This window comes from Pleurodeles waltl, chromosome 6 (assembly GCF_031143425.1).
Source record: "Pleurodeles waltl isolate 20211129_DDA chromosome 6, aPleWal1.hap1.20221129, whole genome shotgun sequence".
Classification (NCBI taxonomy): domain Eukaryota; kingdom Metazoa; phylum Chordata; class Amphibia; order Caudata; family Salamandridae; genus Pleurodeles; species Pleurodeles waltl.
Window position 1 is genome coordinate 612,989,309 of NC_090445.1, and position 21,519 is coordinate 613,010,827.

Consider the following 21,519-nt stretch of genomic DNA (forward strand, 5'->3'; position numbering starts at 1 on the left):
TTGAAACAGGGAAGTAATCCTACTACGAAACCCTGGAAAGAAAGATATACATGAGGTGATCCGTTTAACCACTTACTCTAAAAACATCATTTTATCACCCAAGTCGAAGTCACTAAGTATCAGGACAAGCGACAAAAAAAGAGGAACGGTAAAAAAATGGGAATTAAGCTGAAGGATAAAAGAGTAGAAACGGAGAAGCCCGCAGCACCATTTCTCAAAATTCAAAGCGATAGTGCATGTGCTGTCAGACTTCTTTGTCATGCGCTAACCACACAGAAAGTTAAATCCGTATTCAAAGAGGGAACAGAATGTTAATCAGCACTGATAACAGAGTCATGGGACCATCAAAAGAAGCATCGGCGGAAGACATGAAGGCTTTTAAAAGATCAGGAGGTAGATATGTTGCATTTGCTCTCAGTGAGATAGTGATGCATGCAACGCTATCAAGGCCAGGAAACTGGAACTGGACAGTGACCATAAACCACCAAACACCACACGTGCTCCCCAAAGCATGGACTCAAGGCCTAACTGCACTGACACTTTTCAGAAGTGCACCACGACTGCCTGTCACCTCACTACTCCCAGCAAGGTGTCACCAGTTGCCACTGCCTTGTGTGCAGGGGTGGCTCCTCCTTTAAGGCGGAGGAACGTCGCCTCCCCCTGCCAGCAGCGAAGGCTGCAAAACCTTTAAAAGAAAAGGATATTAAACTTTGTTTATTATCCTTTTCTTTTAAAGGGGAGGAGCCACAGGGGTGACAAGCAGCGAGGGGGAGCGCATTTATGGTTGGTCAGCTGTCTGAGGCCGGCCAAACACACATGCGCAGTAGGCTCTCTCCAGCCCGGCAACTAGCCTGGACAGGTTCCCAGTCTGCCTGAGAGCACTCTGGCTGGGCGCTCCCAGCCAATCCTGACGCTGCTTTGAGCAGAGGAACATATCTTTGCAATAAAACATAATATTATAAGTCACTGGCCAGTCAAATTGTGTTGATATTGTACATAGTGTCTCATTGTTCTACAGTTTGAACATGGCTACCACATTTGGAAGAAACACATTGTCCATGTTAGAACTGTAAACTGTGGTACACTGAGGACAATGCCATTCCAAGACAGAGGAGCGGCGCATGGCAGAGGAGGTAAGTGTTTTTGTTTTTATTTTTTTTATTTCATTTTTATTTACACCCCCGTGCGCAGGGTGCCGTCCCACCCCTTCTCATTGTCGTGAGCAACGATTGCTCGTGTGCAGACTTATGTGGTAGGACATTAGTGTGGAACAAAAGCGAATCAGCAAGTGGTGAAATGTATCCTTAGAAATGTGTTTATGAAATACATAAAAAACTTAATCAGAGAGAGCAATATGCAGTCAAGGTAAAAAAGCCGGGGTTTCCAATGAATCCTGGCTGGGTGACTTCTGGGCGGGAATCAGAGGGGAGAGGGAGAGTGCGCCCCCGCCAGCAGCAGCAGCTGCAAACCTTTCACCAAAAAACAATAATAAACTATGTTTATTATCGTTTTTTTTTTTTTGGAAAAGGGACAGGGCCACAGGCTGTGACAGCTCTGAGGGGAGTGTACAGCACTCCCCCTCACTGCGCATGTATGTTTGGCCAGCCAAACACACATGTGCAGTAGGCTCCCTCCAGTCTGGCACTGTGTTGCTGGGCTGGAAAGAGTCTGCACAGGCTCCCAGTCTGCCTGGGAGCGCCCTGGCTGGGGGCTCCCAGCCAATCGTAACACTGCTCTGAGTAGCGTCAGGATTGGCCATAGGGCAGGCTGGGGGTCTGTGCCTGCAGTCTGTCTGTGAAAGGAGCAGCACAATGGTGATAGTGGCAGCAATTATAGAGGTAAGTTTTTTCTTTTTTTTAAATTAATTTCCCCCAACATCTCCCAGACCCCGCCACCTGCACGCGCGTCACCCTGTCCCCATTTAGCACCGCAAGCCGCTCCTGTATTGGGGTGCATGGATAGACCTTTCATACTCTCTAACAGGCTGGGAAGTGAAATGTGCAGTGTGCACAATGCAGGCACAGAGTGGGAATGAAGCTCAATGGACATCTCTGGAAGAAACATAATTAACCTCTGAGCTGTCTTATTTGGAAAGAAATCATTCACCTGTAGGTTACAGATAGCACTTTGTGGCAAGAACATTAACCTTCTAATCTATTGTATGACTAATACACCGAAACAGAAGTTCACACACACACACGTGTCTCTTCAACAGGTGTTTTAACCATCTCATATGTCTTATCTGTACAGTACATCAGAACGTGACCTCCACTGCTGCCTTAACTCCCTACGCCACATTCAAATGCAGTCTGTTTTGAAACCTATACAGCACGAATCCTGACATTTTCGATGCGGCAGAGTTTATAAAAATAGAGCATCTGTCCTAGAAGAGGATAGCTTGATTGTAAATATATGTCCCTTGTTATTCTGCCCTCAAAGGTATGCCCTTTTCAACATTTGCCCTTTACACCAGCTGCCAACACAGTTTGTGAGCTCCCTGGGTAAATTATTTCGATTGTCAGCAATGATGTAGAAGAAGTTGTATCCTGCCTAAATATTCGTACACTGGAGAGAGCACTTCTGGTAACTCTGGAGTGGGAGTGAAGAATTCAGGAAAATATTCTTGAATTGATTTTGAAGATAGGGGGTAGTGTAACTCTGGTAACCCACAGATGTGTATTTAGTATCTTTACAAAATGCCAGAAATGGGAAAGATTGGTTTTCTCCCCTTCACAGAAGATGTGACCATTGAATATCTGATGCAACAGCCCTGTGGCCTGTAGGGCTCTGCCCTAAAGTGAATCCTAGTATGAGATGATCAGGAGCAGAAAAACCTTCTCAGAGAGGTATCTGGGCCTAGCGGCAAACTACATTTTGTAGTACTTCAGTTGTACTACAATAATATGACTAAAGTACTACAAAATGCTGTTCGCAAAGCTACGAGTGTAAATCTCTTTCTTTCCTAACCTTTCTGTGGAGAGAGTGTCTCACCTGTAACTTTACTACTGAGTAGTGTATGTGGGAGGGACTAGGGGGAGTGGCTGGCAAAAGTGGCATACTTTCTACTAAGTGGGAGTGGTTTATGGAGGAGCATGGTGGGGTTTAGAAAGTTAAATATATACTAAAAGATGTATTATTCAATTATAAAATATTTTACCAACCTTTATTGTATTAATACAATTTTGTAATATTAACTTGTATTACAATATTATTACATTACTCAAATAATTTTGTACATCACTTTTAATAATTGTTAATGTTAGTAACAAATCTACTTTTTTACTTTAGGTGATGAATTATTTTTTAATTTAACCTTCAGAGAGATCATTTTTAGTTAACCTAATATACTTAAATAAAGGATTTAATTAGAAAATGTAATAATGATTTTAAGTTAATTAAATTTGTATTTTTCTCTAAATTTTATCATAGGGAGTCACTTCAGTTAGGGTGGCGATCTAACTATGGTAAAGATTAGGGTAAGTTAAAAATATTTAATAAAATTAGTAAAAAATAGTTTGGGTTAAACATTTATATAAACCAATTTTATGCATTTATTTTCAAAATAATAAAAAATAATAAAACACTATTCACTTAATATAAATACATTATTTTAATTTAAATATAGTAAATTAAATGTAAATATTTTTTTGAAGTTTAAATTAAAAATAAACTATCACCTAAAGAAAAACAATATGTTTATTATGCATTAATAATTTTTAAAAGTGATGTGGAGAATTAATTAATAGTCATGTTGTTATTTTTAATGAGCTATTGTTACAGTAATGTATACATTCATAACATCTATTAAAATACTTCATGAATAAATAACAAATATGTGTTATTATCAGATCTAACACCATATTATAATTATTTATAGTTTAACTATGTAAAATAATGTAATTTAACATTATTTCCCAAGTGGTGTTATTTTAAGTCCCTGCCACTACTATTTTTTATGGGAGGGCTTTGTAGTACCAGTGGGTGGCCATGTGTGATACTGGGGTTGCTGCTGGTCCTTTTATGGCAGCATTAACTTGCACTCATGAATTTGGCTCCATCCCCTTTTTCTCCGAGGGTGCAGATGTGTAAGACTACACTTTAGAGTAAATTTACACTTGAAGGTTGTGAATAGCCAAAATTTGTAAATTCACTCAGGAGTGTAAGAATAAATTACACATGTAAACTACTCACAAGTATGTCACCTTTATGAATAGCCCTGCTTGTCTTCAGCTGATCTGGCTACAGGAGGCACGAAGAGTGAATCACAACATACATCACAGAAGTGATGATATCTGGAGACAAATGAGCTGCTATAACAAAAAGCAACTTTTATCTTAAGAAGTGATGATTAGGGAGATCTTGAGCTGAGTGAACGTGAACAGAATGAGCAGCAGTGATGTAAACTTCACTCCCACTTGGGAGCAAGTACAGTACATCCATCAGCAGGGCAAGCTTTCCTAACAAATGACAGCACAGTCAAAAGCAGTGCACGTTTTGTGCCTGGAGAAAGCTGGGGCAGTGTAAGCAAAAACAGAAGTGGTCTGTGTACGCAAAACAGAGAAGCAACACTAAAATCATGGTAACAGTAAGACAAGTGAAATATGACCATACATTAATGAGCATTACAGTATTCTTACGAAGGAAAATAAAGTTGATTTTCTATTCCAGCACCACGCCAAACAACAGCCACTCTAAAAAGGCATACCCCCTTTAATTTTTTATATTTTATGTGTTTTGCCTGTGTGCCACAGAGAATGGCAACGTAGCTTAAAATAGTTTATCATAATTGACGAATGTTGTGGCCAGGTGCTACAAGCACTGTTCAGTATTGGGCACTTAAAAGTGGTGTCACAGGAAGGTAATGGTGTTTCCTCATTGGTTCGTTTACACATACAATGGTGGATTCTCTTAGTGATCACAATGCATCTCTGTAGATTGCTTTCTGCACGTCGGCTCCAGTTTGAAATTGAGCCATGTGGTGTTTGCATGTACATGGGTAATGACCCGGAGTGCAGACCGAAATAGGGATACATACTCTCTGAGACCCAATCAAAGATTTATCCAGGCAAAAATCAGCACAGTAGCAGGCCCATATTCGGTACAATCCACCGAATACGAAAAAACAGATGTCCTGTGACAAAGAAGGTTAGCGTGTGATAGTAGCTTCATGCAATAAAGGGACAATGTTAAAATACCGCGCAGTATCACTTCTACAAACCATTGCCATCATAGAGCCCTGTTGTGTCACTCAAAGTCCCCCCTACAGTCTGATACTGACAAACACATGTTGGTTCGCCCACACAGCCCGTGTTCTTTCTGGCATCAGTAATACAAACACATCTTCAGATACATGACATTTACCCACCGGTGGGTGGAAAAGCTGGGAATGTAATATTGTGGCATAGATTCAGCTGCTGTAACATGAGTTCACTGCTCTGGCTGAGTTCACAGGCAGACAGGCCCTTCTGAGCAGCTAGGCCAGAATAAGCAGACATCACTGATAATGCACGGCGGGAGTAATTAAGGCTTATCAAGCAATACAAACGAATGTAAAAACAATACACAGCCAGGATGAGGGGAAACTTCACCAAGAGCTGGACGTGCAAGAGGAAGTAGGCACTTCCTGGATCACCCACGCTTTATAAACAATACATCTCCCACAAAGCTTCTTTGTTTATATCTGAGGCCGAGGTTGACTATACTTTTGAGACAACTGGGGAATTTATGTCTGACGTGTCACTAAAGCTGGGGACGATTCAGTCAATAATAAGGCTAACGTGAAATGTGGGTGACTCTGTCCCAACCTACTAGCCACTGAGAAACACTGCCCACGCCCTAGGAGTCCGTGCTTATAGGTATTAAATACGACATACACTGTCCTCAGGCCCACCAGCCTTCCCTGCACTATCAAGAATAGATCATACAACCATGTATGTTATGCTATGCAGATTTGTATCACCCTAGAGCTTATCCCGGAGCTGAGCAGGTGTGAGTCTAGCATAAGTATGTAAAATGACAATTTTCAAGGCAGAGGGGGAGACTGGTTTTGCTACAAGGGTCTTGATTTGCTGGTCTGAGCTTGAACTGATTAGTTTGGTATACATTGAGACATTTTCTTCCTAATTTGAGGAAGAACTTATGGATGGGTCATGGCCTCTGCCATAAGTAACACCCCATCCCAATAGCGGCTTCCCATGCTTCCCAACAATGGCTTCTGAACCCAGACGACAGTGGCAAAGATGGAAACTTAAGAGGTAGTCTGAGAGGAGTGGGGCTAGATCAATCAACTAGAAGTAATACATACCCACAAAAACACCCAAGGGAGTAGGGTTCTAAAACTAATAAATATGGGTTACTAAAGAAAAATTAGATCATGCCAATCTCAGGTTTTAAAAACCATTGATGGGTGTGTGTTCTGCATACATGCTGTTTTTGAACAATAGGTGCTGTCAAAATACACACAGCAATGTGGTTTTCTTTAAAGCTGTTTCTTTTTTTGTGAAGAGATGAATGTCTTTTGGCTCTTATGATTTCTGTGTCATACCGAGAGTATTAATGTGTGCCTGGAAAGGGGATTATAGGCTCAGAAAAAACAGGCAAATCAACTGTGTGTGCGTGTGTCATCGTGAGCCAGATGTCCTGTGGTTATCAGGACCTCTGACCAAAATACCGTTCTCTTTTAGTGTCTATGTATTTCCGTCTTTGTGTATAGATCTCTTGCTTCCTTTCCATTCCTTACTATCTCTCACTCTCTCGTTTGCTATCCCTCCTTCACTTCCCTTCTCTTCGTCTCACACTCTCACAACAGGAAGTTATCAAAGTAACAATCTAACACCACTTTCAGAACTCAGCTTCACACCTCATGACTGATTGTATATTTTTTTATGCTGTGCTGTGCTCCACCACATTTTTACTAGGTTTGCACTTTACAGATACCACATATATATATATAGTCATATGACTGACACCTTTCATGTTGTATCCTCTTACCCAATGACTCAACACTACACCTCTCGCTTGAGAGACAACCTTCAATACCTGAGTGCTGAGTTATGTCAACATGCCCATTGGTGGTTTCAGTGGAATAGGAACCTGCTTGTTGGTGACAATATTCCACTAACATAGGACAACAGACACTATTTATCTTTCACTCATTCAATCTTTGAATCTAAGGATACCACAGACCGCATACAAAGCTGACTTAGGGTGTTACTGCCAAACATCAATAATACATGCACAGATGAAGTCCCCTTTGATTTTGACCATTGTGGTCAAAACTTTACAGTAGCTTGTTTTTGGTGTTCAACTGTTTGTTCTTGATGAACTCATACAAACGGACAGATACATTAGGACTGCAATTTGATTCTTTGATTGCTGATGTTCAGTGCCCTAACTTGTATTTATGTTGTGTTGTATCACATTTAAAATTTTTCAACACATAAACAGTGCAAATCACTTTACCATTGTATCATCTTTGAGGTTTGTGCACTGGTTGCATTCATAGTCCCCTGCATCTAGATATTTATTTATATAAATGACCAGACTCTATTGAAAGTAGTCTGGCAGTCACTCACATTGCCCTAATTATATATACAAACGTGTTATTATTGGTGATTAGTTGATGGAACTATAATGTCAATGACTGTTAATTTATGTATTACTCAAGTGATGTTACATAAGTTTGAGGGACGCCCTTGACTGTTATACTGGTCTTTAATGGTGGACTAGCAGATGGAACACGCCGTTTGTATGGCTATCATCGATGGAAAAGCAGGGGTTGACTGTATGCTATAACCCAATGACTAGCAGCCCATTAATTTTCAAACGTGCAATTCAGAAGTAAAGTATTCACGTTTCTATGGGTTTGTATACATGTGAAGCTACTGTCGGCCACTCTGCTGTCCTGTCTTGTCCCAAAGAAAGCCATTGGGTAGCCATCTTAAATTTGCAACAAGAACAAGTAATGTATAAGCAAGACAGGTCTGGTCCTTGACAAATTTAAAGGGCAGCAGAAAAGTGATTCTCTTAGGAAATAGTAGTTGTCAGGATGTTGCAAGGAGATGGGCCTGCAACCATAGCCAACCACATTTTCCGTTGTCGTTTTAGGACTTGTGGACAAACACACTATTGTAATCATTGTTAGTTTTATGATTAATATAATAGTGAAGGGTTATGCTAATTTCTAGTGTCTTCTCATTGTACAGCCCTATTCGCGTACTGTCCTACCGCTGCCTACATGTCCACTGTGAGCAGAGGCAACAAAGGCAGTGTTGGCGGCAGCAAAGGGCAATTTACTACCTCTGGCTACCTCCGATATGTCCATGTGCAGTAAGCAGTTCTCTCTGCCCATCAGCCGCGCAGACAGCGCCTGCCTGGGGAAGGCCTGGTCAGTCAATTAGTGGGTATCAAGTTGCTCCAGTCCACCCAGCACTTCCTCCAAAGTCCACCTACTCCTGGCTGCTGCCATTGCTTAAGCCCAGGGTTCCCTCGTGCTCCTGGTGGGAGAGAGCAGTGTCTCAAGCGCTGGCACACTCCAAAGACTGAACAATGTTTCTGCCCTGCATCGGTGCGTCCTCGCTACACATATTACAAGGGACAGGTCTGTGGTAGTTCTTACCTAGAGCCCTGGTAATGCCTGAAGATGGGGACCCTCTTGATATCTAAACATGTGAGTTCTATAGTCGGGAATAGCATAAAGAATGTCCGTTGTCCATAATAGTTTTGTAAGTAATTAATGCGTTCTGTGAGAGTTTTCTAATCATTTCATTATTGAATGTGTGGATTAAAACCGGCTCTGACAGGCCCTCTGTCCTGCGGGCTCTGAGGGATGCCGGTACTTTAGTAAAGTCCCACCTGAATTCTGGTTAATAACTATCCTTCTGGCCACCCATGGTTAGGCCCCTTGGGCGCTACGCCCGTGTGCCCTTCCGTGGTGTGATAAACCCTCCTCAGACCTGGCCCCATCTGCAAGGCCGGTGATTACCGAGCTGTGTAATGGAGTCTGGGTGTGAGGCAGGCGCTCTCCGCCCCGGCCCCTCGGGGGCCGTGTTTTGTTAATGTCTGAAAGCCCCCCTTCCCTCCACAGCGTTACTAGCCGCAGCGGCGAGGGATTAGTACTGACATCCTCATCAGCGGCCGTCCGCACTAATGCCCGGCCCAGGCTGCAGATAATGTCCGGCTTGAGCGGCGGATAATGCCGGGGCCTGGCTGCGGATAATGCCCGCCTCGTCTCCTCTCTCAGGGACCCCCGTGAGCCGTGGAACTCTCTCCCGAGTGCTACCCCAGCTCACTCCCGGGCGGGGAGCGGAGCTGTGGGAGCAGCCTACCGTAGGCACGGTGCTTGGCAGTGGCCCAAGGGATGCGGGGGCGCGAGCAGGTGAGGACCGCGGACTTCCGGCATCGCCTTCTGACGCATACGCATTGATTTACGATATTCCTGTCTCCCTGTCCATCTCTGAATCTAGGTCTCTGTATTTGCGTCTCCCTGTCTATTTTCTCTCCCTCTGCTATCTATATTGTCCTTCCTTTTTATTCCTCTTATCAAATCCTCTTTCTCTCTATTTTTCCCTCCCTCATCTATTGTCTCCCATGTACCTTTTCTGCACACCCTTACACACGGGCTTTTTTATCCCCATTGAAGTCTGTTTCTCACATTTCTCAGTCGGCCTTCTCGTTCCACTCCCTTTCTTATTCACATCCCTCTGCAGTCACTATCCACCCCTTTCCCTGTCACTCTTCTCTGTCATCAGAATCCCCTTTCCCTCACGATCTCCGACTCTCTTTCTTAAATTTCTGGGTTATTCAGGCATATACTGATATATTTAAATACGGAATCCCCGAACACCTTGCAGTTAGGCCTATAAATACAGGTACTTAATATTTCCTCAGTGTTACTGGCGACTAAGATCTGCAATGATAATCGTTTAATGCCATAAAAGGTCATTTTCAAATTTTTGTCCAAGAAATGATGTACAGAGAATATCGTTTGTCGTTTCTGGAGACAGTATGAGTTGACATTTTAAGTTTTACCTTATTCGAATTTCATAAAGAGAACTTTTTTCTCCCATTGTCTCCTTCTGTTATTTATTTTTAGGTTGAGCTTAGGCAGCGAGCACCCGCTGTCTCTCGACATGTGACATGTTGTAATCTACATCTGTCGGCTTCAAACATGCCTATCAATTTTATTCGTTCCTTGGTCTGCCTTTAAAAATTCCCTTGAGTTTGTAGGTAAATGCTTCACGATTGTCCCGCCTTGAGGCTGCTTTGTTACCGCCTTGCAGACTGACTTGGTTACATGGATGATTGCATGATCAGACATATAGTTTAGTGTGGTACACTATTTTTTTCTTTTGCCTCGCCGCTTCAAGCTGCATGGCTATTGTGTATTCCTCTTCCTTGTTTTGGGCATGTCACTGTTTCTTTGTGGTGTCTGAGCGCTTTACATGAGGACGTGAAGTTTCATATAGCGCCAACTCGATCAGAAGAGCACTTTACATGACGTGAAGTTGCTGTAGCATGACCTTGTACTATATTTTTTAATTAAAGAAGCATATTACTCTTGTCTCCCCCCTATTAACCTGAATGTACAGCATAAAACTTTACTTAAAACGTGTGGCACACTTCATTTTTCAGCACAGCACCTTAAAGCAATGGTCTTCAAACTTTTTAATGCCGCGCCCCACCCCAGTTGAAAAATAAAAATCATTGGGCCCCCCTCAGAATTTTTCACAATTATTTTAGAAAGATGGCAATGTTTAAATAGGTCTAAACCTATTTAAACATTGCAGTTAAGTACTGTTACCTTTTTAAAACTGCAATAACATGCTTCTGCTTAAAACAAAGGCATGTTATCTGTATAATATTTCTTTTGGCCAGAGTTTGGCGCCCCCCCTGGGATCACTTGAGGCCCCCCAGTTTGAAGACCTCTGCCTTAAAGTTATTGGGGATGTGGTGAATTCAAGATTGCAGGGTGCAGTACCTTGTGTGGCCAAAAGAGGTCCCAAGGGACACCTAGGGACAACCTGTGGTATTGCATTCTTTCCCTAGTATTAGAAGTGTAAAACCAATAATGTAACCATGTTCTTCCTGATTACAATTTCCCGTTTTACATAATATTGTGTTTTTTGGTCCATGCTATCCAAAACGTTTGCACTGTAATTAATGCTCTTCATCAACATGTGTTTAAAGTGTGCTGTAGCACCAAAGCTGCTCCCTTTGTAACTGGGGAACAAGGTTCCAGTATCAATGTTGGTTCACCATTCTGTGACTCTGGGCAATTCACTTAATCTCCTTGTGCTCCCCAAAAAATGAATCAGCAGTTGTGTATATAATTGCTGCTCCTGTAAAGTGCTTTGATGCCTACTGGTCAAGTTTGCGCTACATAAAACTGTAAAATAACTGCAGTAATTTTGGGGAAGATTTTAAGACATAAATCATCCAGCACCAAGAATTCACATAGATGCTGAGCTTGAAGTCGGCTTAAAATGTATTCCCTGTCATCCTTTGTGGCATAGAAAGATGATTTCAGTCGGGTATGGTGCAGTGTCTGTCGGATTTTACCAGGAATTTTTACACACAGGCAAAAACGCATCCACACTCCCTCTCTCTGTTTGGAAAGACTTCAAAAGTGTTGATCATTTCACAAAGTAATGTGCTTTATGCCACTTACCACACCTATAAATCTGCATTCCTCTCTCTTTACGCTGCCCCTTAAGCACCTCTTGTGCGCCCTGCTTACCATATAATAGTATGTTTCAGCCACTGAAAGCGTGGGATGAAAAAGTATGTTTATACAGATTTGCACTTGTCACGTTAGTTAAAAGCCACCTCTCGAGTTCCAACTTCTTCTTAGTAACAGCAGCGAAGAGATGTCAGGATGTTGCTACTTTTCTCCTTTTTTTCAGTCAGCATATTACTCTTGTCCCCCTTCCCTCATAACCTGATAGCATAGCGTAAACATTTTCTCAAAACGGGCGCCGAGCTTCATTTTTCAGCACGCCACCTAAAAGTCATTGGGGATGTGTTGAATTCAAGATTGCAGGGTGCAGCACATAATATGGCCAAAGAGGTCCCAAGGACACCTAGTAACAGGCTGTGGTACTGTGCCCTTTCCCTGCTTCGTGCACTTTACAACAGTAAGTGTGCTATCCAAATATCATCACTCCACTGTATACAAAAAAACAAAAGTTAAAAAAAAATCTGTTTCAAAGCTAATAGATCAAACTTTCACAAATGCAAAACCTATTGCCTTGCAAATGATTGTTTCTCTCTGGTTTCTCTCTTTTTAGGTGTAGCCTATAGAAGGCTTTATTTGTCTTCCCAGCCTCATGTTTAAAAAAATACATACATACATAGCTACGTACATTCAGGAGTTTTTTTTAGCCATACTTCATCCACTGAGCTGCTCCAGGGTAATTAATATTTTTCTTCTGCCTGTCACAGCATTCAGCATACCCTAGGGTATAAGCCCACTTCATCCGTTGCCTGACTTGCACTGTGAGTGATATATGTATGTTTATAGAAATAATATATATGTTATGTTAGACTTGTCAGCTCTTTTTGCTCCTGACCTCCTGTTTTGGATTGTATGCTGAATTTAGTTTTTTTGCTAGCTTTAGAACTGTGGGCACTTTACCAATGCTGACCACTGCTAAAGTGCAAGTGCTTTCTGTCTAAATGGTATTGGTGATTGGTTAATCCATGATAGGCATATTTGTTTTACTAGTAAGTCCCTAGTATAGTGCACCATGTGTACCTTAGGCCTGTGAATCAAATGCTACTAGTGAGCCTGCAGCACTGATAGTGCAATCCACACAATTAGCCTTATAAACATGTCTCAGACCTACCACTGCAGAGTCTGTGTGGACAGTTTTAAACTGCCATTTCGAGCTGGCAAGTGCACCCACTTGCCAGGCCCAAACCGTCCATTTTACTACATGTAAGTCACCCCTAAGGTAAGCCCAAGGCAGCCCCATGGGCAGGGTGTGGTTTATTTAAAAGGTAGGGAATGTGCTGATGTGTTTTACATGTCCTAATAGTAAAACACTGCTAAATTCGTTTTTCATTATTGCAAGGCTGATCTCTCCCATAGAGTAACAAGAGGATTGCCTTGAAATATCTGTGAAGACTAATTTGCAATAGGGAGCAGATAGAGATGTGGAGTTTGGGGTCTCTGAACTCGCAATTCAAAAATACATCTTTTGGTGAAGTTGTTTTTTGAATTGTAGATTTGAAAGTGGGCATGTTCTTGCTTAACCATTCTGTGCCTCTGCCTGTCTGTGAAACACATGTCTGGGTCAGGATGACATTTGGGGTGTTGGTGTATTCACTGTAGACAGTCACACAAAGGGAGATGAGGTGTCCCCTGCATATCCTGATTGCCCATCACCACGTTGAGGGGTCTTCCTGAGCTAGAGTGATGGGAGGAGCTGACACCTGCAACTGAATAGGGCTGTGCATGTCCTCATACAAAGCAGTCTCCAGCCCCCTGGAGTGTGTCTGGGGTCAGGGCAGGAAAAGGCAGAATCTTGTGAAGTACAAAGACTTCTCTTTGAAGTTTGCCTACTTCAAAGACAGAACTGGGTATAAGTACTGGACCTGTGACCACACAAAGTTAAAACACTTCTGGACTGAGGTCATTCTGCCAGGAAGAAGAGCTGGACGCTGTAGGCGGGACTGCCACTCTTCCTGTTGCTTTGCTGTGCTGGCCTGCTGCTTGCTGCTTCTGTCCTGGGAGTGGAAGGATTGGACTTTGCTTTCTATATCCTGTTTCCAAAGCTTCTCCAAGAGCTTGGACTGAGCTTGCGTCCTATTAAGAAGTCTCAGGGATTCGGACCCCCGCAGTCCCGAGTACCGCCACGTCCCCAGGGTGATTTACAAAATGGATGTGCAGGGGCGCTTGGGACCCCCGTAGCCCCAGGGATCACCACCTCCTCGGAGAGATATACAAAATGGATGCAGGAGGGCTGCCAGTCCCCCAGCAGTCCCGTGGACCACCACCTCCCTGGTGCATTAATAAAATAATGAGGGGGGTCCGTTTCAGACACTCCAAAGCCCCGGGGACTGCCACCTCCTTGTGGAATTAATTAAATAAAGAATGGGAGGTTGTGAATCCCCCCGCAGCCCCACGGACTGCCAACTCCCCAGAGCATTAATAAAATAATGAGGGGTGGAGCAATGCACATTGGAAGGGGGGCCCCCCTCGAGGACCCATAGCTGACCCTGGGGACTGTTATCCCCCAGAGCTGGCTCCTACTATGTCCCGGGGTGCCTATCCCCAGGACATAGCTGTTTGCTTTGACTTGGCGGTAACTTTGTCACAGTAAACACGTCATTTTCTGCAAGTGAGAGCTGTCAAACAGATCTCACTTGCAGAAAGTGAAGTTTTCAATTGTTTCCGTGCACGCAAGTATGAGTTCAGGGAAACAGATGAAAACTCCCACAAGCAGGGAGGTGCTATTTAGAGCAGCTCCCTGCTTGTGGAAGCAATGGCGGCTCCCGCAGGATTGGAGCTGGCTAGGGCTGCGGGAGCCTTAAAGCTCTCTCCGCGGTCCGTTCTCTCTCTCTCTCCCTAGTGGGATGGAAGAGAGAGAGAGAGACATTTTTATTACATACTCTCCATACTATAAGTTCGAAAGAGTCAGACTAGCAAGATTTTTGGTACGAATGTTATAGTTAAATTTGGATGCAGAGTGAAACACAGTCGCCTCCGACCTAATGGACATGGTCTTGTGCAGTCACTCAGAAGACTGAATATTCAAATCCTAGTATCGCTTGGCAGTGTGTTTATTTACTAGTGTTTTGACTGTTAAACCTTCTTAGTGATGGAACATTCACATGTCCTCCCTATCACAATCTTTGGGTTGACTGTCATAAGTATGTCTGGATACAGCACAGTAAGGAGTCAACTGTGGAATAATGGTTAAGGTCTCAGACCCTTACACTGAAAGTTGAATGTTCTAGTCCGGATGTTTCTGTTGTAATTTCCCTACTTTATTGTAGTTTCAACTTCAAATGTCCAAGGTTCATACTGAAAAGAGATTTCACTTTTTTAAAATTGACAAATACACTTGTCTTTTCAATTTGTCCTAAATCTCTCACTCTAAGTATATCATTCATCAAAGCATTACTTGCTCACTCTCTCTTAGTCTGTAGGGGGTTGGTCACAGGGCCAGGCCACTGGCAGTGATTGGATTCACGTATAGTAATGAAAATTACTTTACTTTAAAAAAACATCAGAAATTCACTGAAAAAATAAAGGTTACAGGGCCATTATAGTTACTAAACAGAATTTAAAAAAACTATATATTCACTTAAAAAAACAAAGGTTACAGGGACTTCATGGTTAGGCTCACATTTTAAACATACAAAACCATAGAAATTCACCTGTTATAGTTAGAGTTATCTAAAATAACTATAACTTGTGGCCTAAAGTAACTATAGCTCGCTCCCTTAATTTGAACTTCTAATTACCCCACAAATTACGGCGCTCATGACATCTTTGATAACATCACTGATAATATCAATGTGATATTTGCAGTAAATTGTTTGACGAAAAAGCTCTGCATGGCGGGGCCGCGAGTTATAGTGAATTAAATAGTGTATGAATTAGTGTATGAATGAGTCTGTGAATTTTTTTCTTTAATTTTTTTTGCTTATTCGCAAATATTCGAGAATATTCTTGAATAGCACGCATGGTGAAAAAAATAATTTAAAAAACATAAGGTGACCCTCAATCACCCCTAGATCACACCTCTGCGAAAAGGGTGCCACTCGTCATTTATATTTTCGTCCCCAGGGGCCCTTTCCCATAACATAAAACGATTGGTGTAACTTTCTACTCAGGGTATGGCCAGCCAATCACAACATTCCTGTTGGTGGGTGCAATCATGAATACTTTGCGTAAATGTTGTGACAAATTCGCAACCAGAGATATCCAAATTTATTTTCCCTTTAATTTTTCAAGAAATACTGAACGGATTTACATCAAATAAACATAAGCACTTTCTATGTACCGAAAACTATCTTGCTGCCAAATTAGGTGTAATTCTGTCCACTGATGGGAATTGACATGGGAAATGCAACTTTTTTGACCACCCTTTTTCCTCGGCCGCTGTTTGACGGATCACCTTGAAACTTTCAGTGCACATGAATTACTAGGGCACTTTTTCTATACAATAGTTTGTTAACTTATGAAGACGCAACTTGATGCTACACAATGCCCTCCAACCCCTTTTGGGTCCCCTTTGCGTTACATAAAACTGCAAATAAGTAAATAAGGACAGAGAGAGAGGAGGCAATGAGAGAGGAGACAGTAAGAAAGAGGGTAGATAAAAAATACGAGACATATAGTAATAGAGCTGGGCACTATGCATGTGTTGTTTGCACTGTGTGTCTTTGAGTTGTGGTAAGTTTTTAATGACTTATGTCTGTGTCACTCCTCACATTGCAATAGGGGTTTCTGATTCATCTGACACCTGTCAAACTGTAATTATTTGATCCACGGTTCCCATGGTGCCTCGTAGTGCTACTGTCCAGATTCTTACACAATCAGCAGTGGTCCAGGCCTGTCACAGCGGGAGTCCAGTCAAGCCTGGGGCAGAAAATATATCCAAGGTGGTAGGAAGAGGGGTATCAAACCTTTTGCATGCCATGGAAGCTAATTGGTAGCACGTTTAATTAATCTCATGGCAACGGGTCCAAACATTATTTTACACTGTTCCTTTCCTCCTAAGCTCACATTTCACAGGCTACTCCCCATGGGAGAAACAGGATTATAGTTTAATTAGCATTGTTTTATCCTACTACTTCACACACATTTCAGTAGGCGCTGGTCTTAGATAGGAGAGCTAGCCCTGATGTTTTGGAGATCCCCATGTGGGTAAGACTTTAAAATGTAGAAACATTTTGCAGACTTCACCTTTCTTGCAAGTTTAGGACATTTGATAATATGCAAAGTAACACATTTTGTAAGTCATAGATTTTGGCAGCAGCACTCTCCATCAAGTAATCGACGTTAGAGTCTTAGACGTGAGAAAGCAGGGCCATTTGTGTTTGCACAGTACAACCATGCTTCCTATTTAACATATTTTATCGGTTCGAACCTTAGAAAGCAGAGCTATCCCTTCGGTTACATAGATCTTACAGACCCCGGCCTAAGACAGGAGATGTATGCTCGGGTGCTGCTGTTCTTACAGGCTTTGCACAGCAGAGCTATCCTAGGGTTGCACAGATGTTCCTGGGTTTCCATAGCAGAGCCATCTCCCAGGTTCCACGCTTCTTACACGCTCAGCAGATTGCCTCCATTTGCCCCTGCTAATATGTCTCAGGCCTTGCATTACATTCTTTGCACTCATGGTGCAGCCCTGAAGGACCCTGGGTCAGTGCAGGTTAATGGACCAGACGTCAACGCTTCACGAGAACAAATGAAATATTGAAAGCCTACACCACTCGGCTTGTACTGCTGGCTGCCCCACCTCAATTGGACCAGTTACTGACATCCCAATCAGTGGGACTGGAACATTAAGGATCCCTGCTCCTGTTTCCTGTAACCGCGCCTACAGCGACACGCACCAATGCAGGTGGCGCAGCGGTAGGTTGTGTGTACCTCTGGGAGGAGTCACCAGCGGAGAAGGGTGCACTTTTGTGTGCACTAGCTTAGCACTTCCCCATCACTGTACATCCTTTCCACAGAGCGTTTAGCCGTGTAATTGTCAGTTGCAGATAGTGCAGAATGCATTGCTGTTCATCAGTTTCTGCATCACAGCACAACCCCCAGACTCATGAAGGACTGGCCAGCCTAGGCAGACATACCTGTCTGGGAAGAGTTCAGACCAGAACTAGAAGCGATTGCTGTGCAGGGGTAGGGCAGGGCAGCAGCCCCCACCCCATCTAGCTGCTGTCTGAACTTGTGGACTGTGCTGCAAACCCACGTGTTTAACGAACTCGAATGAGGTCCTTCAAACTCTAGAATGCCTGCAGCTTTTGCTTGTTTAGCAGCTGGTTGCCAATGCATGTTATTAATCACTATACATGTTGCCGTCCTGAGTCTTTGATGTACATCAAACGTCAGCTGACTCTCGCGCCTTGGTGTTAAAAGACTTCTTCAGCTACTGTCATTACGACGATTCATTTCGCCTATTTACTCGCTACTTAAAACGACTCTGGCCTTTTCACTTGACTTACAGTTATACCTAGTCCATTTGATATTTTTTATCTGTTTTGAACCTAATGTTATGGACAAGAAACGTTGAGTTTTGCGCAGACCTAAGGGTCCTATTCAAATTCTTCTGTCCTGAAATGGTCTCATGGTTTTGATCTGCTAGGAGACTGAAATGCCAACTTTTACCACATCAGCCTTTATATTTAACCTGAAAATAACACATGTACTCTAGTCGTAAAGTCTTTTAGGCTTGGTCGAGTGTTTTTTTCAAATAATCCAAGTTCTTTTCTCTGAAACCCTTTTGGGAATGCTTTAGGACCCTCTGGTTTAATGAATTAATAAGTGACCCCCAATAAGAAAATTGTATTCAACTGTTTGATAATATTTGAGATTTTTTAATTGAAAAAAGATTACTGTAAAAACTTCTAGTTATTTTGAGTTTTTTGTGTCGTCAGCATTAAAAAGCTTCTACACTTACTTCAGTCTATAAAAATATTGTTTACATTATAATCCCAGCATTGATTATGCATTTCATTACATTTTTTCACTTCAATGGACTTCCTTGATTGGATCTTATTGACCAATAACTTATGTATGTTTGAAACATTTTCTAAACAATCCCTTCCGGACTCTTTTTATTGTTCACATTGCATACCCTTCTCTCAAAGGAACATTGGGTAAAAGGGCTTCTGATATTACACTATCCTTGAGCCTGTACAGTGGAGCCTTCCCTGTTTCATGGTTTGCTGAGCTCCTTTTTCTCAGTGGCCTTCCTCATACTCAGTTTTCTCAGCATCGTTAGTGGGCTGTAAGTCTGGGTCTATTCAGTGTTGCTGCAATCTTTTGAAAGTTATTTACTGAACATAAATCTACACGGGGAAAAGACAATAATTGTTAGCACCCACAGTTAAATGACATTTTTTTGTTTATTCCCAATATACCTACCCTGGGGTTAAACTTTACTGCCTTTACCCACACTCTGGCTCCCCCTGATGGTGGCACTTGAAGACACACCCTGCATCTTACTTGAAATACACTCATCTCTGCACACAATCAATGTTCAACAACAATGGCATACTCTAGATTTAATTGAGTAGATGTACCAATGACCCTTCTTACCTGTAGCAGAACATGCACTCCCTTTGTATATATGCTATGCGCCCACTATCCCTAAATGTGCCTGTAAATATCTATATACAAGGGACAACATACACATATAGACCATTAAGCCTGGATTTAAGCTGCCTAAAGAGAAACTGAGTGCAGATTGCACACCTGTTAAGAATCCCACATAAGCGGTGTTCAATAGGTGCGCCTAATGTAGTAGTGACCATAGTGGCACAGCATTACCAAAGCGAAAAAGACTAAGGGCTTGATTTAGATCTCGGTGGAGGGGTTATTCCGTTGCAACGCTGATTGATATCCCGTCCACCGATGTCTAAATACCATTGTTTTCCGGTCACCGTTGGGACAGAGTAAACTCTGCAGAGATCTAAATCAGGCTCTGAATGTCCAATCACGCACAATTACTTTTCAAAAAGAAATAGCCCTGTAAAAACCACAATAAAAAAATACAACAAAAATGGGGCACAAGAGAGCAACTGTAAGTCTCTATTTGTAGCCATCCTTCAGTCATGACACCCAAATGCTAGGATAATGCTGGAGAACTTACGACATAGGAATCAATGGCCCAATGTTATCCCACATGCATTTTGTTACTGTGAGGGATCCGGATCCCTGCGTTTTGAGTGTCAGTCCGAGGAAATGGCAGTTACTATCCTCCAGTTTCAGAAGTTTGCTCCAATCAAACGTAAGAAACACTATGAAACCAGTACAGGCAACATTACTGATCAATCAATCCATTCATTTTTCACTTTAGATGCTCTCAGTGAGTGAGAGCGGTGGCCACTAGAAATGCTTGGCCTCATTTAGCTTTTTCCTGGCATTAGCTAATTGCAACAACGCATTAGGAAGCAGTCTGCATCCCCAGGGTGCTCTGCTCCAGCTCGGCCAGTGACTGGTTCTGCTGTAGAAGCTGGACACTGCTTTGGTGATTAAATCTGATTGCGTACACTGATCACAAAAGACTTGTTGCCGGTGACCGCTCATCAAAGCCTATTACGGCACATTGCTTTGCACTGTAGTGCATCCTTCTAGTAATGTGATGTATTATGATGTTACCAGTCATTTGCATAATGAATAATCCCTCCCACAGTGTTATAAGACCTCCAGCCAGGACGTTGAAGGTTTCAGGGCACCTCTCTAAAAACCACAAGGCATATTCCTACAAATAGAGGCACAGCAAAGGCCCTGCAGGGTATGTGGCATAGTAGGGTCCCTACCCTTTAGAATGCCACCATTAGGGCCAAGACCTGTGGATATCTGTGAGATATGGGCATATTGGGGGCTTTTCAGCACATTCCGCAGTGATGTAACCTTTTGAGTTACTCCACTGCCTATGCCAAAAGGCTGTTGGCATTCTCCTTCGCTTACATCAATGCTGGAATTGTGCCACAATGCACAAGACCTGCATCCCTGCAGTTGTCCTCTTATCTGCCCTGAATAGCATCTGGGCCAGAGGTAGGTGATCCATAACTGACATGGGGTATTGTACTGGTTTCATTCTACCCATCTCTCTGTGCTCGCACGTGGAGTGCTGTGATGATGCAGGGACATGAGGATAACATAGCTACTGTTTTGAGCATGGCATCAGCATTCTTATTGGCCCCGGCTAGCACTGCCACAGAAGATCATGCTTTGGCAAGCTCACTGATAGATTTTTTTAACCTGTCTTCTGGCATGCTTCTGCTCCCAAGACTAGGGGGCAAGTCACTGACGGGCAAAGTTAAGAATGCAAAGTGTTGGTGGTGGTACCCCAATATTTGTTGCCCCAGTAAATCCAACCACAATTTAGCCTTAAAAAAACGAAATAATTAGAGACTTTTAATTTATTATCATTGGTTATCTTACAGGGAATGATCTTAAAATTGTGATTGTTTGGACCCTAACAAAACTGGAATGTTTACTTTGTCTGGGTGGATGGCCTCCACTTTGGGGTAAACCTCAAACATGCATCCTGACAGTACCCAGACTGTGAGTCCGCTAACCTCTGGGGTGCAGGAGCCCCAGGAGCTGACTACATATTGTTGACTTGTTCACTTTCAGACATTTACACCACAACTCCAGGTGACATTTTGCATCCAGAAGTCATCATTCACCTCCGTGTGAAATATTCCTTTCTGGATCCCTTTTTTATGTGTAGGTCTAACATCCTATATCTGATGCGTTTACTTTTTAGGTCCTTTAGACCTTTTGATTTTACTAAAATTATATGTATAATATACTTACTTAATGGGGCT

General features: G+C 42.6%; 1 protein-coding gene across 6 annotated transcripts in view; it reads left to right on the forward strand.

Moving 5' to 3' along the window:
• NAV1 (neuron navigator 1) overlaps positions 1–21,519 on the forward strand; it is a 950,201-nt gene that overhangs the window by 129,821 nt on the left and 798,861 nt on the right. For 2 of the 6 annotated variants that reach the window (XM_069238907.1, XM_069238912.1), the window contains exon 2: positions 3,430–3,476. The exons of 3 other annotated variants lie outside the window; for them this stretch is intronic. The gene's annotated coding sequence lies outside the window, so the exon portion shown is untranslated. Of the gene's footprint in view, positions 1–3,429; positions 3,477–9,022; positions 9,377–21,519 lie in introns of those variants that run through there. One more of the 6 variants, XM_069238910.1, reaches the window with a different exon arrangement.